This window comes from Ceratotherium simum, chromosome 16, assembly GCF_057802395.1.
Source record: "Ceratotherium simum simum isolate JZ-2026a chromosome 16, ASM5780239v1, whole genome shotgun sequence".
In the NCBI taxonomy this organism is placed as follows: Eukaryota; Metazoa; Chordata; class Mammalia; order Perissodactyla; family Rhinocerotidae; genus Ceratotherium; species Ceratotherium simum.
Window position 1 is genome coordinate 54460444 of NC_141915.1, and position 18862 is coordinate 54479305.

General features: G+C 54.5%; 1 protein-coding gene across 3 annotated transcripts in view; it reads right to left on the minus strand.

Annotated features, from left to right (window-relative positions):
• The window catches only part of SDK2 (sidekick cell adhesion molecule 2), a 269870-nt gene that overhangs the window by 174666 nt on the left and 76342 nt on the right, over window positions 1-18862 (minus strand). The gene's annotated exons all lie outside the window — the stretch shown is intronic.

The following is an 18862-nucleotide window of genomic DNA, read 5'->3' on the forward strand; positions in this document are numbered from 1 at the left end:
AGTCAAGAGGTGGAAGCCACCCAATGTCCATTGATGGATGAAAGGATAAACAAAATGTGGTCTATCCATGTGATGGAATATTATTCAGCCTTAAGGAAGGAAATTCTGACACATGGATGAACATGGACGAACCCTGAGGACATTATGTGAAGTGAAATAAGCCAATCCCAGAAAGACAAATACTGTATTAGTCCACTTTCATGAGGCAGCTGGAGTGGTCAGATTCATCAGACAGAAGGTAGAAGGGTGGGTGCCAGGGGCTGGGAGAGAGGGGATGGGGAGTGAGTGTGTCATGGGGACAGAGTTTCAGTTTGGGAAGATGAAAAAGTTCTGGGGATGGACGGTGGTGATAGTTGCACAACAACGTGAATGTACTTAACGCCACTGAACTGTACTCTTAAAAATGGCTAAAAATGGTAGATTTTGTGTATGTAGATTTTTACTACAATGAAAAACTTTTAAAAAACTCCCTCATTTCCACGGCTCCCCCACTGGCCTTTGAGTAAAACCAGGGCCTCCTTCTGTGGTCCGTCAGGCCCTCCGTGACTCGTGGACTAGGGGAGGCCTCTCTCACTTCTTTCGACAAGCCACATGAGCCCCACCTTCGCATTTGGTCTTCCCTCCACCCAGGACGCTCTGCCAGCTCAGTTCCAGTGTTACCCCCTCGGGGCACCTCCCTGGCCTGCCAGCCTGAAGTGGCCGCCTCCGTGCCCTGGGCACGCGCTTTCTCATCACTGTGGTTTATCCCCCCTTAGCAGTCAGTACTACCTGACCGCATCATGCTCAAGGTTCCCTGGTCTATTGTCTCTTCCACCCTGGACACGACGGTCAGGACTCATCTGCGTGTTCATGGCTGCTTCTCAGGGCCTAGGTGGAGTGTGGTACAGAGAAGGTGCCCCGGGAACAAAGGAGTGATCGGGAAATGGATGGGTGGGTGGATCCTTCCACTGAAGGAAGGAAGGTGCAAGGAGGGGGCCCAGGGCAGGTTGTTGAATCACCGTGAGGGAGGAGCCTAAAGAAGTTGCTAGGCTATTTCTCTGGCATTGGGGCTGGAGTGCCCATAGCCAGTGGAGAACTTCGAGACCCCTTCTGGTGGGCAGGCCTCGGGGATTACGCAGACAGGACTCTGCGCACACAAGTGAACACTCGCACGACGGGAGACCCACAGCCTCCATTTAACGCACACCTATATCCTCTGGGCCCTGTCGGGGGCTTTACAGTTTTCCTATTTCGTCCCCACACAAAACTGGGGCTCAGGGAGGTGAAGTTGCTTGCTGACCCCTCGATGAGCAGCAGCCCAGATGGGATTCAGACTTGGTCAGTGGAATCGGGGTCCCTGCTCTTAACCAACAGGGCACCTGCCTTCTCCACCCTGGACAGCTCCTTGCACAGTCGGGGAATCAACTAGACATGGCAGACTAGACACACCGAAGCAAGGTCTGGGGCGACATGACTGTGTCTTTGTCAAACACAGGTTAAGGTTAGCCACAAGACTGAGACAGGAGGTAGAGGGGCCTCTCCAGTCCTGATAGGAGGGAGTATGAGGGGGCGGTGGTGATTGTTGTTAATGAACCTTTATTTTAGCAGAGATCTAGGTTTACAGAAAAGTTAGATCAGAGATCCCATATACCCCACATCAGCTTCCCCTACTGTTAACATCTCACATTATTATGTACATTCGTCACAACTAAGGAACGAGCATTGATACAGTCCTACTAAGAAAGCTGCATAATCCATCCAGATGCTTGTTAGTTTCCCCCTAAGTCCTTTCCTGTTCCAGGGTCCCATCTAGGATCCACATGACGTCTAGCTGTCATGTCTCCTTAGGCTCCTATAGACTGTGACAGCTTCTCAGACTTCCTCGTTTTTTATGATCTTAGAGTTTGATGGTCTCAGGTATTTTGTAGAATGTCTCTCAACTGGGGTTGAGAGTTTGATGGTCTCAGGCATTTTGTAGACTGTCTCTCAACTGGGGTTGCTTGGTTTGTTTTAATCCTTAAAGACCAGTGGGAAGAGACATTTTACACCGCCCCCCCGACATAAGGAATAAACATACTTCTTTGTGTCTAACTTCAAATCCTCCTGCTGTAACAATGATACTATTGTAGCTTCAATAGGGGTTATCACCTCTCTGATGTTCCTAACAAATATGGGACTAAGTATGACATTTATTACGACACCCATTTTATAAATGAGGACATGGAGGCTAGCTGGGAAGGTTAAGCTTGAGGACACTCATCAATCAGTAGTAGAGTCCCAGATTTGGGCATCCAGGCCAGTGTCCTTCCCTCTGCCTCTCTGCTCCACAGGGCCTCAGCCTACTCCTCAAGAAAAGCCCTGTCTGGGAGGCAGGCAAGGTGATGAGGAGGTAAGTCAGTGGTCCAGTGTCTTCACTAGAGCAAGGGCGAGGTCCACGCCTCTACAGCCCTACGCCCAAGCCAGAGATGGAGATGCCAACCTGAAGCTACCAGCTTACGCTCTAGTCTCCCCACCCCGCAACCCCGACCCACAGCTGTGCTATGTGGTCTCGGTGGAGCAAGCTGCCGACGGCCCCCATGAGTGGGTCTCTGCCAGCTGCTGCCCAGTTCTCGCTGTGGGGATGCCCCCTTCCCACTCCTGGTCAACATGGCATGAGGATTCTCCCAGCAGCTGTGAGGGCAGCACTGGCTGGGGAGAGGCGGCTGGGCCCCAGGGGCCTGGAGCACCAGCAAGGGGAGGAGCCCCCAGGTCTGGAGGGGGTGGGCTGCGGGCGTGCAGAGGGCTGACTGCCGAAAGCTCTGTGTCCTCCTGAGAGAGGGAACAGCGCCAGGCCCTAGTGCTCCCTGCTGGCTGAGCGGATGCAGAGGCATGGATAATCCCCAAACTGCGGATGACACCAGAAGGACCAGAGTGAGCTCTGACCGCGCAGCACCTCATGGAATGCTTCACCCACATCGCCTGCCGACCTCCTCACCTCCGTCTCGGCAGGGCAATGCCGCACCCTCCCCATTTCGCAGATGAGGAGACTGAGGCCTGTGGAGAGGCCAGGTCACCTGCCCAGGGGCAAGTGCAAGGCCAGAGCTCGTCCCATCCTCCCTGTCCCTTCCTGCCGGCTTTTCATTTCTCCTGGCATATTTACCGCCCTGATTTAGTCTGCTTTTGCTTGGTTTGATATGAAAATGAGTTTGCCCAGAATGCACAGCAGCAGAAGGAAGGGGGCGCGGGGCGGACTCGCACTGAATGGCAGGAAGGAGTCGACGCTGAATTCAAAGCAGCCTGTCATCAACGGAATCCACCCACAGAAAATTCGGGATGGATTTAGATGAGAGAGTAAGATCCTAGTCAATGGGGCTCGTGGTTTGGTGGAAATCGCGTGGGACTTGTAGTCTGAGGTCGGGGTGCAAGTCCTGGCCTGTTCCTGAATCTGTGCCCTTAGGGCTGCCCCCAACCTCTCTGAGCCTCAGCTGCTTCAAACAGTGACAACTCCCTCTTTCCCAGGGTTGTTGTGCATCTGTGAAGCATCTGTTGCAAACTACCAAGTGCCATACAATTGGGAGGTTGTATTTTGGAGTCTCAGCTCCCAGGGGCCTCTGAAGTGCCCGAGACCCACCAACGCCATCATGGTGGAGGGAGGGAGCTGGCTCGCAGACCCTCCATGGGGCAGGCAGCCTCTCTGTCTGGCAGGGCCGGCGCTCCAATCTGCCCAGCCCTGGGGGCTCTGAGCAGGTTCCGGGGGACCGGGCACGGCTGGGAGAGCAAGGTTGCGGTTGGGAATTGCCTGATAGCAGCAGGGGGAGCTCCTGACAGGGAAGGCCGCTCCATAGGGGGATAGGCCACAAGACAGGGTCGGGGACTCCCACCTGTGCTTCTTTGGAACAGCCGTGGCAGAGGGAGCTGGTGGAGCAGCTGAGCAGGACCGAGGGAAATCTCCCAGCCGAGGCCAGGTGGGCAGCGAAGGGCCCTCAATGGCCAGTGCCCTTCTGGGCAGGCTGGCCCTCCATCCCCTCCAAGGACTGGTGGAGGCAGGGTGACTTATAAGGCAGCCAGGGGAGACCAAGCCCCAGGGGGAGGGGCCAGCACGGGAGCGGCATTGGGTTTCTGGGTCTCTGGCATGCTGGGCCAGAGCCTCTGGACACTTGGCCTCCATCCTCGGGCATGCAAGGGGCCTGAAGCTTGCAGAACCACAATTTGGTGGTTCTCTTTAAGAATACAAAATATCAAATACAAAATTATGTATAAAAGTTTTGAAGGGGCCATGCAGGTGAGGGGCCCTGAAGCTTAAGCTTCATTAGCTTCGTGGGAAATTGCCTCTGACCCCAGCAGGGGCCTGCAAGTGCCTGAAGTTCCACAAATGCTCAGAAGTCATGTCACTCATTAGAAAACACACACCCTCCGTGCCCCCTGAGCGCATGGCCCACCACCACCTGCAGATGCAGCGGGATTGGTGCAAACCCTGGGCAGGGGGTTGGGCCATGGGTCCTAGGGCCACATCTCCTCTGCAGGGCAGGCAGGCTCCCCTTCTAGGGCTCAGCTTCCTCACCTGCAAATGAGGGGAGGGGAGAGAGGAGCCTGGAGATCCTTCCCAGCTCTGTGTCCAGCGATTTTATGAACGGGGATGAGTGACCCACAGACTTTGGTTTGCTGAGGTCACCAGGGGAGGGGAAACCCCTACTTTTCCCTGCCTTCCTGTCCAGGCCTCTGGGACTCCATAAGGGCGGAGGAAGGAGGAGGTGGAGGAGAGGGAGCGGGAAGCACCCTCAGGGTGGAGGACAGTGACCGAGCCTGGCGTGAGCCAGCTCTCACCTTCCCCCTCAGGTGCCGCGTGTGGGGTGTCCTTCCTATGTCCCCAAAGGAGGATGCCGGGGCGGGGTCACCAGACACCTCCCTCACCTGGGCAAAGATTCACACTCTAAGGACAGATCCTTCACCTAGCCCATTCCCCGCCCTACCCCGAGACCCTGATAGTGTAGAACCAGAGTCTATTCAAGCACAACTAGCCAGATTAGCCCTCCCTTCTCCCACTGCACAGAGAATCACTCTTCAGAGGTAAATGTCAGGTTCCCCAAACCCTTCCCCCCATCGATGCTGGAGTTACTGTTACAGAAGATGACGTGGGCTGGGGAAGTACATCTGGACACAGAGACGGCCGCGTATCTGACCCCAGACAGAGCCACTGACCCAGGTCAGTGCGCAGGGCTGCGCTCGGTCTGCTGCCCTGCCCTCCGCGTAGGGCAGGGGCTGAGGGCGGAGTCAGCCAGTCTCCCATCTCTTCTAGAGTCCAGCCTGAACAGCTTCCAGCCAGGGCGAATACAAGGGCCAGGCCTGTCCTCAGGAGCCCTGGCGGGAGGGCAAGCCAGCCTCTGTGTGCTGGGCACTGCCCTTCAGCAAACAGGGACTGGGCGCCACCTGGGCAAGGCCACCCATGTGACCCATGCGACTGACACCCGCCCACTGTGGGGAGGAGGCAGGCGGTTAGAGCCATACACAAGTGCTCCGAAACTGCAGGCAGAGAGAACTGTCTGGGGTACACAAGGAAAGCTCCATGGAGGAAGTCACATGTCAGCATGGTCCTAGAGAAGAGTGGAAAGGTGAGCAAAAGAGAGAAATGAGTGTGCTTGGGGAACAGGAGGTAGTTTTATGTGACTGGAGGTCAGGGCACCTGGAGATGAGGAGACGTTAAAGGTTTGTCCCTTGATGATGGTCACCTGCATTTATGAGAGCCTTTCCCCCTCCTTTGCCTTCGAAGAACTCATTTCAGTTCTCACAATAACCTTGGAAGCCCAGCACCCTCATCCCTCAGGTTGCAGCTTTCGGACTTCCTTCAGGAAGCCTTCCTTGATACTCCCCAGCAGATGAGTCGGGGCCTGTCCTGTGTGTTCTCGTAGCTCCCCCTCTTCACAGATCACTGTGTCATCGCAGTGACACAGATCCAGAGTCTGTAACAGGATCTGGCTTCATCTACTGAATGGACGGAGGGATGGACGGAGGGATGTATGGAGGGAGAGAGGGATGGATAGATGGATGGATGGATGGATGGACAGGTGTGTGGGTGGATGGATGGATAGGGGAATGGATGGACCAAAAGATGAATAAGTGAATGGACAGATGGACAGACGTATGTATGTATATGTGAACAAATGAATGGATAAATGGATGGATGGATGGATGGATGGATGGATGGATGGATGGATAGATGGACAGATGGAAGAACGCATGGATGGATGTATGCTTGAGATACCTAGCAATCCTAGAATCAGGTCATATCATGCCAAGACTCACCTGAGATATCATCGAACCCAATCCTTTCATTTTATAGGGAAAAAAACAGAGACTCATGGAGGGGTAATGGCTAATATGAGACCTTTGAGGAGAGCCGGGGAAGAGCCAGAGTGCGAGCCCAGGTCTATGGCCCTCACTCCAGTGCCAATCAATTACCCAGGACGCTGGGGCAGCAGGTCTTTAGTGGGCATGAGTGAATCACAGATCACAGTCACTGAGACCTCACCCATTCTCCCTGCCTGTCCCCCGCAGAGAAAGGTCTCTGGGGCCCACACCCTCTTCTCAAGGCTGGATGTCATGCCTTCTATGGCTTGTTGGGGTTCCCCTCCCCAAGATGCTCCTGCCTCTGAGGAATGTAACGCAGGGCACTCATCCCTACTGGACTCACTTAAACCTTCTGCTCTTTCTTCCCCAGCTGCCACCTCCCCCCCCGCCCCCCCATGAAGGTTGGTCCCAGCAGCAGGAGGGGCCCTGACTGTGGAGAGCTGATTGTGTCATCTTCTCAGTAGGACAGGCTCCTTAATTAATTAATGTATGCACAGGAGAGCTACTTGAGAGACAAGGGGGGGCATTTGGGGACAAGGTGAGGAGAGGTGCCAGAACAAGGAGCAGGGAGGGGGGAAGAGAGGCCACTAGGACATTTGAGCTAAAAGTGCCCTGCTTTAAGCAGGCAAGAGGACCCGAAACAAGAGAAATCCCCCCACCACAGCCCCCACCTCCGTCTGTCTCAGGCCCCAGAGGCTGATTATAATTGTCACACTGGGAGGTGGTGAGGGGACAGCACTGCCACTTCCAGCTACTCCCTCAACCTGACAAATGCCAATTAATGGCAGGCCCCACTGGGTGGGATGGTGTAACCACCAGCTGCTCCCAGGGGGTGTCCCTCGCTACGGGGACAGCCTGGCTGTCTGGACTGGTTCTGGTCTCGTTCCTCCAGGATCTCACAGTGTGTCCTGGGGCAAGACCCTTCCTCTTCTGGAGGGGCCGCTCTTCAGCTTGTGCTGGGCCCCGCAGCCCAGGAAGCGATGCCCACCAGGTGAAGAGGAGAGGGCTGCGGAAATAGCCTTGGCACTGGGAGAGGGTCTCTGGGCAGGGCTGAGGGTCGCACTCCTCTGTCTCTCAGGATTGGGTTGGGTCAGACGAGCTGGGAGAAGACCATTCTGGAAGAGGCAGCATGCAGTGTACGGAGGCTTGTGTAAGCCACGTCTAAGGATGAGGCCGACTCCTCAATATAGACTTGGACCTTGCCCTCAAAAGATGCCGATTGTCTGGGGCTGGCCCGGTGGCGCAAGCGGTTAAGTGCGCGCGCTCCGCTGCGGCGGCCCGGGGTTCGCCGGTTCGGATCCCGGGCGCGCACTGACACACTGCTTGGCAAGCCATGCTGTGGCGGCATCCCATATAAAGTAGAGGAAGATGGGCAGGATGTTAGCTCAGGGCCAGTCCTCCTCAGAAAAAAGAGGAGAATTGGCATCAGATGTTAGCTCAGGGCTGACCTTCCTCACAAAACAAAACAAAACAAAAGATGCCGATTGTCATGAGAATGTACAGACAAGCCACAGACTGGGAGAAAGTGTTTGCAAAAGACACATTTGATAAAGGGCTGTTATCCAAATTATACAAACAACTCCTAAAATTCAACAATAAGAAAACAAACAGCCAAATTAAAAAATGGACCAAAGACCTTAACAGATACCTCACCAAAGAAGACATATAGATGGCAAATAAGCATATGAAAGCCTATGTCACTAGGGAAACGCAAATTAAAACAACAACGAGATATCACTACACACCTCTTAGAATAACCAAAATCCAGAACACTGATAACACCACATGCTGGCGAGGATGTGGAGCAACGGGAACTCTCAGTCATTGCTGGTGGGAATACAAAACGGTACAGTCGCCTTAAAAGACAGTTTGGTGGTTTCTTACAAAACTAAATGTACTCTTATCATATGATCCAGCAATCACACTGCTTCGTATTTACCCAAAGGAGTTGAAAACTTACGTCCACACAAAAACCTGCACACGATATTTATAGCAGCTTTATTCATAACCGCTAAACCTTGGAAGCAACCAAGATGCCCTTCAGCAGGTGAATGGATAAATAAACTGTGCCATATCCAGACAATGGAATATTTTTCAATGCTAGAAAGAAATGAGCTATCAAGCTATAAAAAGACATGGAGTAACCTTAAACGCATATCACTAAGGGGAAGAAGCCAATCTGAAAATGTTACATACTGTATGATGCCAATAATATGACATTCTGGAAAAAGGCAAAACTATGGAGATGGTAAGGAGATTAGGAGTTGCCAGGGATTGAGGGGAGGGAAGGATGAACAGGTGGAGCACAGAGGAATTTGAGGGCAGTGAAACTACGCCGTATGGTACTACAGAGGTGGATACATGTCATTATACATTTGTCCAAACCCATAGAATATACAACACCCAGAGTGAACTCTAATGTAAACGATGGACCTTGAGTGATGATGACGTGACAATGTAGATTCATCAATTGTAACAAACATGCGCTCTGGTGCGCTCTGGTGCATCATGATAGTGGGGGAGGCTGTGTGTGGGCAGGGCAGGGCGTATGTGGGAAATCTCTGCACTTTTTGCTCAATTTTGACTGTGAACCTAAAACTGTTCTAAAAAAAATAAAGTCTTAATAAAAAAAGATGCCTGCTGGAGGGAGATTGGGGAAAAGCAGCCAAAAGGGTGTTTCAGGCAAGGGTGGGGGAGAGTCCTGGGGGAGGTGAGAGAGGGAGGAGATGGGGGAGAGCGTGGATCAGCCTCAGTGGCCCCCTCTGCCCCCTCCCCTCCCCAGACTCGGGTGGGGGCAGGCTGAGGCTCCGAATCCAGCCCTGCCGCCCCCCACCCCCCCGCCACGGCAGGCAGAGGAGGAAAGAATCAATTAATGCATTAGGCTGACAGGTCTGCAAACATCACTCCCAGGACTCCACGGGCCTGGCAGCCAATGGTGGTTTAATGGGCACTTTTGCTCTGAAATGATACCTGGGCCAGCTGCTTCCTCCACAGCAAGAGACGTGCTTAAAGATGCAGGGAGCCACTGGCAGGGGCGGTGCCCCAAGGCAGGAGGCAGAGGCAGAGTGGGAAGGGAAGGCCAGAGAACATCCTTGGGCCAGGGAAGGGTGGCCCCCTTCCAAGCACTACTCAGGCATACCTCCTCCACCCATCCTCGGGTGACCAGAGGGAAGCAGGGCAGTCTTCGGGCCTTGGTTTGGTGGGGAGACTTCTAGTCTCTGGGCCTTGGGGCCCTTGTGGGTCCAGGGAGGGTTCAGGCTGGGTCACCCATTAGTCTCTTTCAGTTCTGACATTCTAGGCTCTGTAATCTGGAGGGGAAGTTACATTTCAGAATTTGTGGATGTTTTTCAAACGCCCAACCACTCAAGGTGTCAGGACAGGAGAACAGGACTGCGCAGAGAGGTACAGGCATCCCTCTGATGACACAGCTGATCAGCGACAGAGCTGGGATGCAAACTCAGGTTCCCTGGGTCCCACAGCCTGCACTCTCAGCCTCTTCCCTGTGCTGTCTCCTTGGGACAGCTGGGAAGCCGGGCCCAGGCTCCAGTGCTCACCCCCACCCCCCGCATGCACTTCCCCGAGAGTCAGGCCACTGTGCTGGTCCCACCGCCCACCTTAGGGAACCTGGTCGGGCATTGCCAAGTCTCCCGTTTTGGACACAACTGCGGAGTGATGCAGCCAGCTGCTCGCGCAGTGTCCACTCCCTCGGGGCCTGCACAGGTTGCAGACTTTGAGCGTGGATAGGTAAACAGCTCTGAGGCTGCACCGACCATTACACCTGGAGAGAGGACGAGCTGCTTGTGTGACACCGGCTCAGAGAGGGCAGGTCTGCAGCCCAAAGGGTCAGATGGGAGGATGGAGGCAGTGGGCGCTCAGCTAGTCCCTGCGGCCTACTTCCCTCGGGGCAGGGCCTGGCTGCACTCCCGGGAAGCGTAGACGCCACGAAGACATCCCTAAAGGCTCTCCCTGGTCTCATTCAGGCTCTTGGTCAGAAGGGAGGGAGAGGAAAGAGCAAATGTGTTTTGAGCAGTTCTGCACGCCGGGGTCTGTGCTGTTTGCTATTTTCATTCTTGATCTCACTTAATCGCATCAGCTGAAGTATTATCGGCTCATTGCACAAATTGAGGAAACTGAGGCTGAGAGTGGTGAGGTCATGTGCCCAATGTCTCAGAGCTAGGAAGTGGCAGTGGTGGCATTCAAGCCTGGGGCCTGTGCCCTTTCTGCCCTTTCTTACCACAAAGTTTAGAGGATTCCAGCGACGCTCCTGCGGGGACGGAGGGCGCTCTGCCACTCAGCTGGCTCGTGGTGTGCCCTGTGCCTCCAGAGACCCTGCTCCCCGTCCCCCACCCCGAGTGGAACCTCTGCCGGAGCAGCATCAAACCTGGCTCCGCTGCTCCTCTCCATGCCCCCCTGCAGCTTCCTGGCACAGGGCGGTGACTCCTCCTGGGGCGGGCAGATAATCCCAATGCTGTTTTTGGGGTACTAAAACTGATACCCAAGGTCTCTCCAGCTCAGAAGCCAGGCTCTCTCTGTCGACTGGCCTCCCATCAACCCCCCACAGCCCGAGCTTGCTGGGGCTCCCAACGGCTGGCTCTTGGTGCCCAGAGGGCTCTGTGGCCTCCTCCCAGGGAGGCCCCGGATAGCCTGTCTTCTCCCTGGGGAGGACACGGCTGTGGACACTGCCCAGCCCCCAGGCCTCTCACTAACCACCGGTTTAGCCTCTGTGTGACTGAAGCCTCTGACCTGTACACTTGGGCCTGTGCCCCTCCTTGGGCAGGGGACAGGCACCTGGAAGGTGGCTTCCCCAGAGCCCAGCCCAGCCTCCCCCTGGCCCCAGTTCCAGGCTCAGACACCCCAAGATGTGTCATCTGCACCAGCAGCTGCTGCTGTCAGCTTTCTCCTTCTTAGCACTCTGAGTTTCAATGACGACCCAGTTGCCTCCTAAAGAGACACGTCAAGGACTCCTGTCACCATGACGCCATCAGCCTTCTCACTGTTCGCTGAACACTGGGCGCCCATAGCCCCCGCCCTGGCCCTGTTGCTGGCTGATAAAGGAAAGGTTTCCCTGTGAAAGGAAAAAACAGCAAGCAGCAGTCTCCATTCCTGAGGAAGCTTTTAGGCTGACAGAAGAAGTTGGAGTGGGGAGTAGGGAGGGGGCAAAGGAGAGACGAGTCCGAAGAGGAGGCAGCTCCCTCCTCCAGGCAGCCTTCCTTGATTGCGTGGAGCAGGTGGCCACCTGCCTGGGGCTGCTCACTGTTGAAGGAAGCTTCCTGCAACTTCATCACTCAGGGCTCAGGAGGTACTTTTTGACCTTTAGCTTGCACTTGATTAATTAATTTTTAGTTAAGTAATTTGATCCCTCATTCCTTCACCCAAAAACTATTCCCTGAGAGCCGGCATGTGCGGGGCACTGTGAACAAAGGTTCACCCCCACCTTCAAGTTTCTCACAGACCAGGGGAAGAGGGCGAACATAGGCTCGGATAAGGCACTATGAAGTGCTATGTTGGGGGGGGGTGGGGAGGGAGTGCTAATCCAGCCTGGAGGCATCGGGGAAGGCTTCCTGGAGGAGGGGGTGTCTAAGTCAAGCCCTGAAGGACAGATGGGAGTCAGCCAAGCAGTGATGACTCCAGGGAGAGAGGACATACGTGCAAAGACCCAGAGGCCAAAGGGACCGTGGCAGGTCTCACTTGCCAGGCTGTGTTGGGGGGAGTACGGAGGGCAGGGATTAGGGGAGGGTAGTGAGAGGGGAGGTCTAGGAAATAAGCGAGGTGAGAAGGAGGCAATAAAGGGTTTCAGGAGGGAACAGACCAGATTTCTGTATCAGAAAGATCCCTCTGGCTGCAACGTGGAGACAGGACGGAGAAGCCAGGTGGGAGGCTGGCAAAGACCAGGTGGAGAGGTGATGGTGAGGGCCAGCGAGGATGGAGAGGGGCAGATGAATTCAAGACGTCTGGAAGGAACAGAAGGCAGAACGACTGCACTGGTGGCTGGCGGAAGTGGGTGGAGAAGGAGGAGTGGAGGAGGTCTCGTGGGTTCCTGGCTTGGACAACAGGCCAGTGATGCCATTGACCAAGACCGTGAGCCCTGGAAGAGGTGACAGCTCGAGGTGGGAGACAGAAGCTCATGTGGTCTTGCTGGGTGTGCGTGGGAGCCAGCTTCTACCAGCATGTGAAAGCTCAGATGCATATCTCTTCCCAACTCTGTGTCCAGTAACGTCAGGCTGGTGGCCTGAAATCGGCCACGGTGGGAGTATTTACACTACAGAAACCGGCAGATGTTGCAACGAGCCCAGAGCCGGTTGTTAGATGTCCACCAGCAGCCCCTGTCCCCTCCACTCTCAGTCCATCCAAGGAAGGAAGGCAGCTGGGAGTTAGAAGATGGCTCTGTGCTGGACCTGGGTACAGAGATGACCAGCGTAGTGATGGCAAGTGACCAGCCACCCAGGGAGGGCACGGGGAGAAGGGAAGAGGAGAGCCTGAGCCCTAAAGGATCCCAACCTTTCCGAGGGGCCACCAGCAGACTGCTGGAAATGGTTTGCTTTAAGCCTCATTCTTTGTAACCCTCACCACGCTTTACTATCACTACTTACTGGACATGTGTCTTCCTAAAGTGAGTCTTCTTTGCTCAACTCTAAGCTCTCTGAGGATGAAAACAAAACTCTGACTAATTCACAGTTCTAGTTCCAGTGCCCTGACCGTGCTGGGCAAATAGTAACTATTCAGTGAATATGGAACAAACGAATGAATGAATGAATAAATGAATGACATGTCTATTCATGTGCCCCCATCTGGGTGGGCTGTTGTTTCAGACTATATGCTCCAAAAATCCTAGGACTTGACAGAAGCGAGGGTCCAGCACAGCCTTCTTCGTAAGTCTTGTCGGAGATGATAAGAAAGAGAATTAGTGAAGAGGCTGCAGTAAGTGGCCCTGGCTGTGTCACCTTGGGCAGGCTACTGAATGTCGTGGAGCCTCTGTTTCCTCAGTCTATAAAATGGGGATGATAATTCCTACTCACAGAATGTAGTGCAAGTTAAATAAGATAACAAAGGTGAAAGCATCTAGCACAGACTAGGTGCTCAACTAACGTTCACCCTCCTGCTCTGCGCTGTATCATTGTGGGACCAAGCCCTGTGTTTCCCTGCTCCCAGGGCAGCCAGCGTCCAGCTACACCAGCCAGCCCCTCTCCCTACCTGCTGCCTTCCTCCACGACCAGCCCGGCTCTCTTGTCTGGTCTAGAGCCCTGGTTATTTCTAGATCAAGGTGAGCTGGCCTGGCTTGGAAATATGCCTGGTGGAGTCCTGGCTAAGAGGACTCAAGCTGAGTCTTATGCAGTAGGGGGCAGGGGGAAGGCAGGTGGCAGGCTGAAGGGGCAGGGGGTCATGGCTCCCCTGGCCTCCCAGCTGCTCTGCTCTAGGGTTTGGCTTTGTAATTTATTCTGCTTGATGCTACATCCCCGGGAAAGGGCCCTAACCTGCTAACCCCTTGCCCAGCTGGGAAAATAGCTCAATTACTGCACAATGAGGCGCTATCTGTGCACATGGATCAGCATAAAATGATCAGTAGAGTGGGCTAGACGTGAGCGGCCACTTGTTGGGAGAGGCAGAGAGGCACAGGGCAGAGGCTGGCCAGACACAGCAACCTCCCCTGGGCAGTGGGAGAGCCAGGGAGGGGCTGAAGGGAGCATCTCTCACGCCCACCTCTGCTTGGGCAGCCCCTCTGTCACCCATCTCTCTCCCTGGGATGTTCACAGGGCAGGTGTATAGCCAGAGTCCAACCAGGACAACAGAAACGACTTGGTGTATTAACACAGAAGGAATTTGCTACAGGGGAGCTGGTTACAGGTGATGGGAGAGCTGAGAAGGCAAATGGGACAGTGAGCAACCCAGATATTAGCAACCCAGGAAAGCTCCACCACCCCTAGGCCAGAGGGGCCTGGAGGAAGTGGCGTCACTGGAGCCCAAGGTGGGTCACTGAAGCAGCTAGAACAGGGCACCTGTCCACTAAGAGCTGGAGTCATGAACAAGACACAGATGCTTCTTGGAATACCAGTGGAGGCAGGAGGTGGAGGGGGTGGGAACACCTGGCTTCTCTGTTCCTCCCACTCCCCATCTTCTGCCAGTGCCTCCCTTTGGCCAAACCTAGCCAGCAGCCAGCTGACCCGAGAGCCTGGGAAACCAGGAAGCCAACTGCCTGCCATACAGGACAGAGCAGAGGAAGGACAAGGAAAGGATATGAGAGGGAACAGCCCAGGAATGATACAGTGGGTTAAGACGGTAGCCTTCAGCCTCAAAGCATGCAAGCCCAGGTCTCGGAGACGCCCCCGGCTTTCCTTCCTGCCCAGCGCCGAGGGCTCATCCTTCAATGCGGGACAATGGCATTTGGCTCCCACCCAGCTCCCGGTGCCTCGGTGATAAACGTCCAGAAGCTCCCACCCCCAGCCCGATTCATCAAGCTCCCAGTGGCAGGCTGCATGGCCAGAGACCTTGCCCACCAGGAGCTTAATCTCCCAGACAAAGAGAGAAACGCAGCCTGTGGTAGGGAGACATACAACACATGGAGGGCAGTTACCAACTGTCTGAGCCAGCCCAGGAGCCTCACAGCTCCTCCAGGAACGGAGAGGGAGCCACGACATCCTTGGTTTTCTCCTCTCCTACCATCTTTGGCGTGGGTGGGGGGTGCCGGAAAGGAAACCCAGAGCTTTTCCAGGCCGTTCTCCATTCTTCTGTCTTGTTACCCCCTATCTAACCCAACCTGGACCAAGTGGCCCCTAATACAGCCTTTTCTTTCTCCCTCCACCCTTCCTTGACAAGAATTAAAAGTCTCCAATGCACCACTTATTATGCTGGGAGCTATGGATGTGACAGCGAGCAAGACAGGCGTGGTCCCTGCCCTCATGGTGCTTGCACACAAAGAGCTTCCACAACCTTCTTCAGTTGCCCCCACAAGGGCAGGAAGAACTTCAGAAGGTCTGTCCCACCCCACTCTGCCCCGCTGCTTTCCAAACACGGTTTCCAAGAAAGAGCTAAGTCCCAGGCATCCACAGACCCAACTCCAGGCTTCCCTTCTTCCCCTAACCCCCTCCAAGTAAAGAGGAGTCTGAGAGGAGGGTGGGTGGGGAGGGCGCTGGATTTGAAGGTCTGTGATTGGCTGCCACCAAGCTGATAGACGGCTCTAGAGACCAACCAAGTCTGTTGGGCGGCCGGAGTGACAGCCAACCTAGTGTCAGAAGCAGATGCCAGGCGGCTGCTCCCGCCGCCGCCCCCGAGCCCGAGGCCAGCTTTTCCCTCCTGTCTAGAGCATGGCTCTAAATCTCTTGGACATAAAATATTGTCAGAGAGCCGCAGCACAGAGAGATTAAAAAACAATAAAGAGAAAGCGAAACTCTCGACTATAATTACCAGCCTCTAGCCGGCAGCAGCAAAAACGCACTAAAATTTTAATAGGAACCACTGCATTTAATTTAACGACACATTTTTTCAATTACCAGAATAATTGTTTTATTCATAAAATGAGTTTCAATAAAGAGGGTAATTTTCCCTTGTTTTTATTATTCATTTGTGCAACATATTTGAGCTAGAATTCCCTCATGTTGAGGCAGCTTGGAGAGGACTCATGACATCTGTGTCATGAGTGAAAAGTGGAGGGGACAGGGGACCCGAGGAGGTGGACATCTATAGGCCCAGGTGAGGACAGAGAGCTCCTGGCCAGGGTGTCAACCTCTGTCCCCGGAGAATCTTCCAGAGTGCCCTTCAGTTCACTTGGCCAGACTCATCAACCTCTGCTGCCCGTCTCCTTCACTCAAACTTCGCTGAGGTCCCCTGGCCACTAAGAAGGGGAGACGAGAAATGCAGCTCCCTCTGCACTGAAGGAGGGAAGCAGGAGCTCAGATGCTCCCGAAAAATCATCCTGCTGAACTGGAACATGGCCAAAGCCAGGGCCACACGGAGGAGAGAAGAAAGGTGGGAAGAGAGGGTATGCAAAAAAGACAGCCTGTTGCTGGAGAATTGGGAGCAGGCTGCACCAGAGGACCCCTGGGCCTCTGTCCCTGCCCTCCTGCCATCCAATCACATAATTATAATGACCAACACTTAGTGGGAGCCTGTTCTGTGCCACCTGGATGAGCTTCTCAGCACCCAACAGAGTAGACCTTGTTGTTACACCCACTTTGGATGAGACACTGCAGCTCAAATAGATTATGCTACTTGTCCCAGATCTCAGTGATAGGACCTGGTGAACAAGATTTGAACCCGGCCAGGCTGACCACAGAGCCTACGGAGGATGTGACCACTGTGCGGGCTGGCCTCGGGGTAGACTGCTTCTCAGAGTGCCCTTAGCGACTTCATCTTGGAATCAACTCATTTGTACTTCTTGCTTTGGCTGCGTTTACACTGCACTCTAAGCTCTCTGCCTGGCAAGCTCTCAACTCAAGAGCCCTCACCCTGAGCCTCTGGCTGGCTCTCAGAGATAGCAGGACCGTCTTGAGAGTAGCTCTGAAGGAGGAGCTCAGGTCCGTTTGGGTCCAGGGTTCTTGGAGCATCCCAATCCCAGCTCTTAGGGGTTGGCGCCAGCTCCCAGGCGGGGGCAGACAGTCCCAGCATCACGCTGCTCCTGTGGATGGATGGATGCAGATCAGGGTGGAGGCAGGTGTGGGGGCTGGGAGTGAAGGGCCAGAGGAGCTCTGTGGTACCCCATCTGAGCATGGAGGTGATGCTGAGCATGGAAACACCTTCTGGGGTATCTGTTCATCCTGGACCCCATCAGAGCCAAGAGGGGGGAGACAGGCCAGCGGTGGGAACCCAAGGCTGCCTCTGGTAGGGAAATTGATATTGATGAACCATTTTTGGTGTCAAGGGCTATATGCACACACATGACCTGTTTAATCCCCACGGCTACCCTGGGAAGTGGATATTATTATTCTCCCAGTAAAGACAAGGAACCTGAGGCCCCAAGAGGTCAAACAAGCCTTGCACAAGGTCACCGAGCTAGTGAGCAGCCTAATGGGGGTCACCCCAAGCCTTTGTTGGGTGCACCCCTCCATATGATGGTGCCCCCTCCTTCCCAGGGAGCTGCCCTCTGGGAAGACAGGATGGACAGGAGAGGACAGAGATGACCAGAGAGGACAGAGATGACCAGAGAGGACAGGATGGACAGAAGAGGACAGAGAGGAGGGAGTCTGAGGCTCCTCTGGAGCGACTGCACTGGCCACCCCTTCCACCCCACCTGTGACCTCTTTCCTCGGGCCTGTGACCCTTGCTTGCTGCCCTCCTGCAGGTGAATGGCCTTGGCTCTCTGCCCTCTTACAGCCAGGCCTTGGTCCAGGGACATAAGTCAGCCCTTTCCTGAGGGGGTGCAAGTGGAGGGCCGTGTCCAGCTCCAGCCTAAAGCCTGGGACTTCCTTGAGCCCTTTTGAGACCTCCCAGTGCTGGGAGGGGGACACAGCATGCAGGAGTGGTGACTTCTCAGGGTGGTAACCCCCTCCACGCCAGGTGCAAGTCTGGTCTGCAGAAGCCCTCTTTAAGGGGAAACATTTGGTGGCCCCAACATGTCCTCCTGGAACACGTCCTCCTTGGCTCCTTCCCACTGGGGTGCATCTCCCCCAATAGAGGAGAGGATGGGAGCACAGAGGGAGGGTTTCTAGGAGTGGTGGACCCTAAGACTCACGTGGGGAGCAGTTTTATGTCCTCCTTGTGGGGCTGGGACCACCTATGCCGACCCTGGACCAGACCACTGTCCTGACCAGCCCATCGCCTCCTGACAGCCTCAGACTCCAGGAGCCCCTGCTCTGGGGGCCTCACCCGGCCTCCAGTTAGGAAACTCCAAAAATGCCCTGGGCACTCACACACCAGCTACCTCTTCTTGAGACTCTCATTAGGCTGGTCCTGCTGACGTCCCTCTCAGTGGGGGCTCTCCCTATGATCTTGGGCTCTGAGGACAGGATCAAGTCGTCCTTGCCCATGGAAGCCCAGGGCTTTGCACTATGCCAGGCATATAGGAGCAGCTAATCCATCCTCTACCTATAGCACAGCACCCAGATGAAGTGGGACAACTTCCACGCTGGGATTAGGTCTCCCATATTCATATGTTGAAGCCCTAACCCCTAGTATCTCAGATTGTGACTGCATTTGGAGATAGTGCCTTTAAAATGGTGATTCAGGTTAAATGAGGTCACTGGTGTGGACCCTAATCCAATATGACTGGTGTTCTATAAGAAGAGGAGATTAGGACACGTACACATGGAGAGAAGACAATGTGAAGACACAGGGACAAGACGGCCACCTACAAGTCAAGGAGAGAAGACTGGAACAGACCCTTCCCTCCTGGCCCTCAGAAGGAACCAGCCCTGCTGACACCTTGACCTCGGACTTCGAGCCTCCAGAATTGTGAGAAACTTTTTAAAGCTCCTTATCTGTCGTTTTTGTTACAGCAGCTCCAGCAAATGAATACACACACTTTAGTACATATCCCTTCCCTTCCCTGGAATTCATCCTCTCCTTCTCTGCAAATGAGTTGAGTTCTGTATGTCCAGTCCTGGCTCAAAGCCCACCTTCTCCAGGAAGC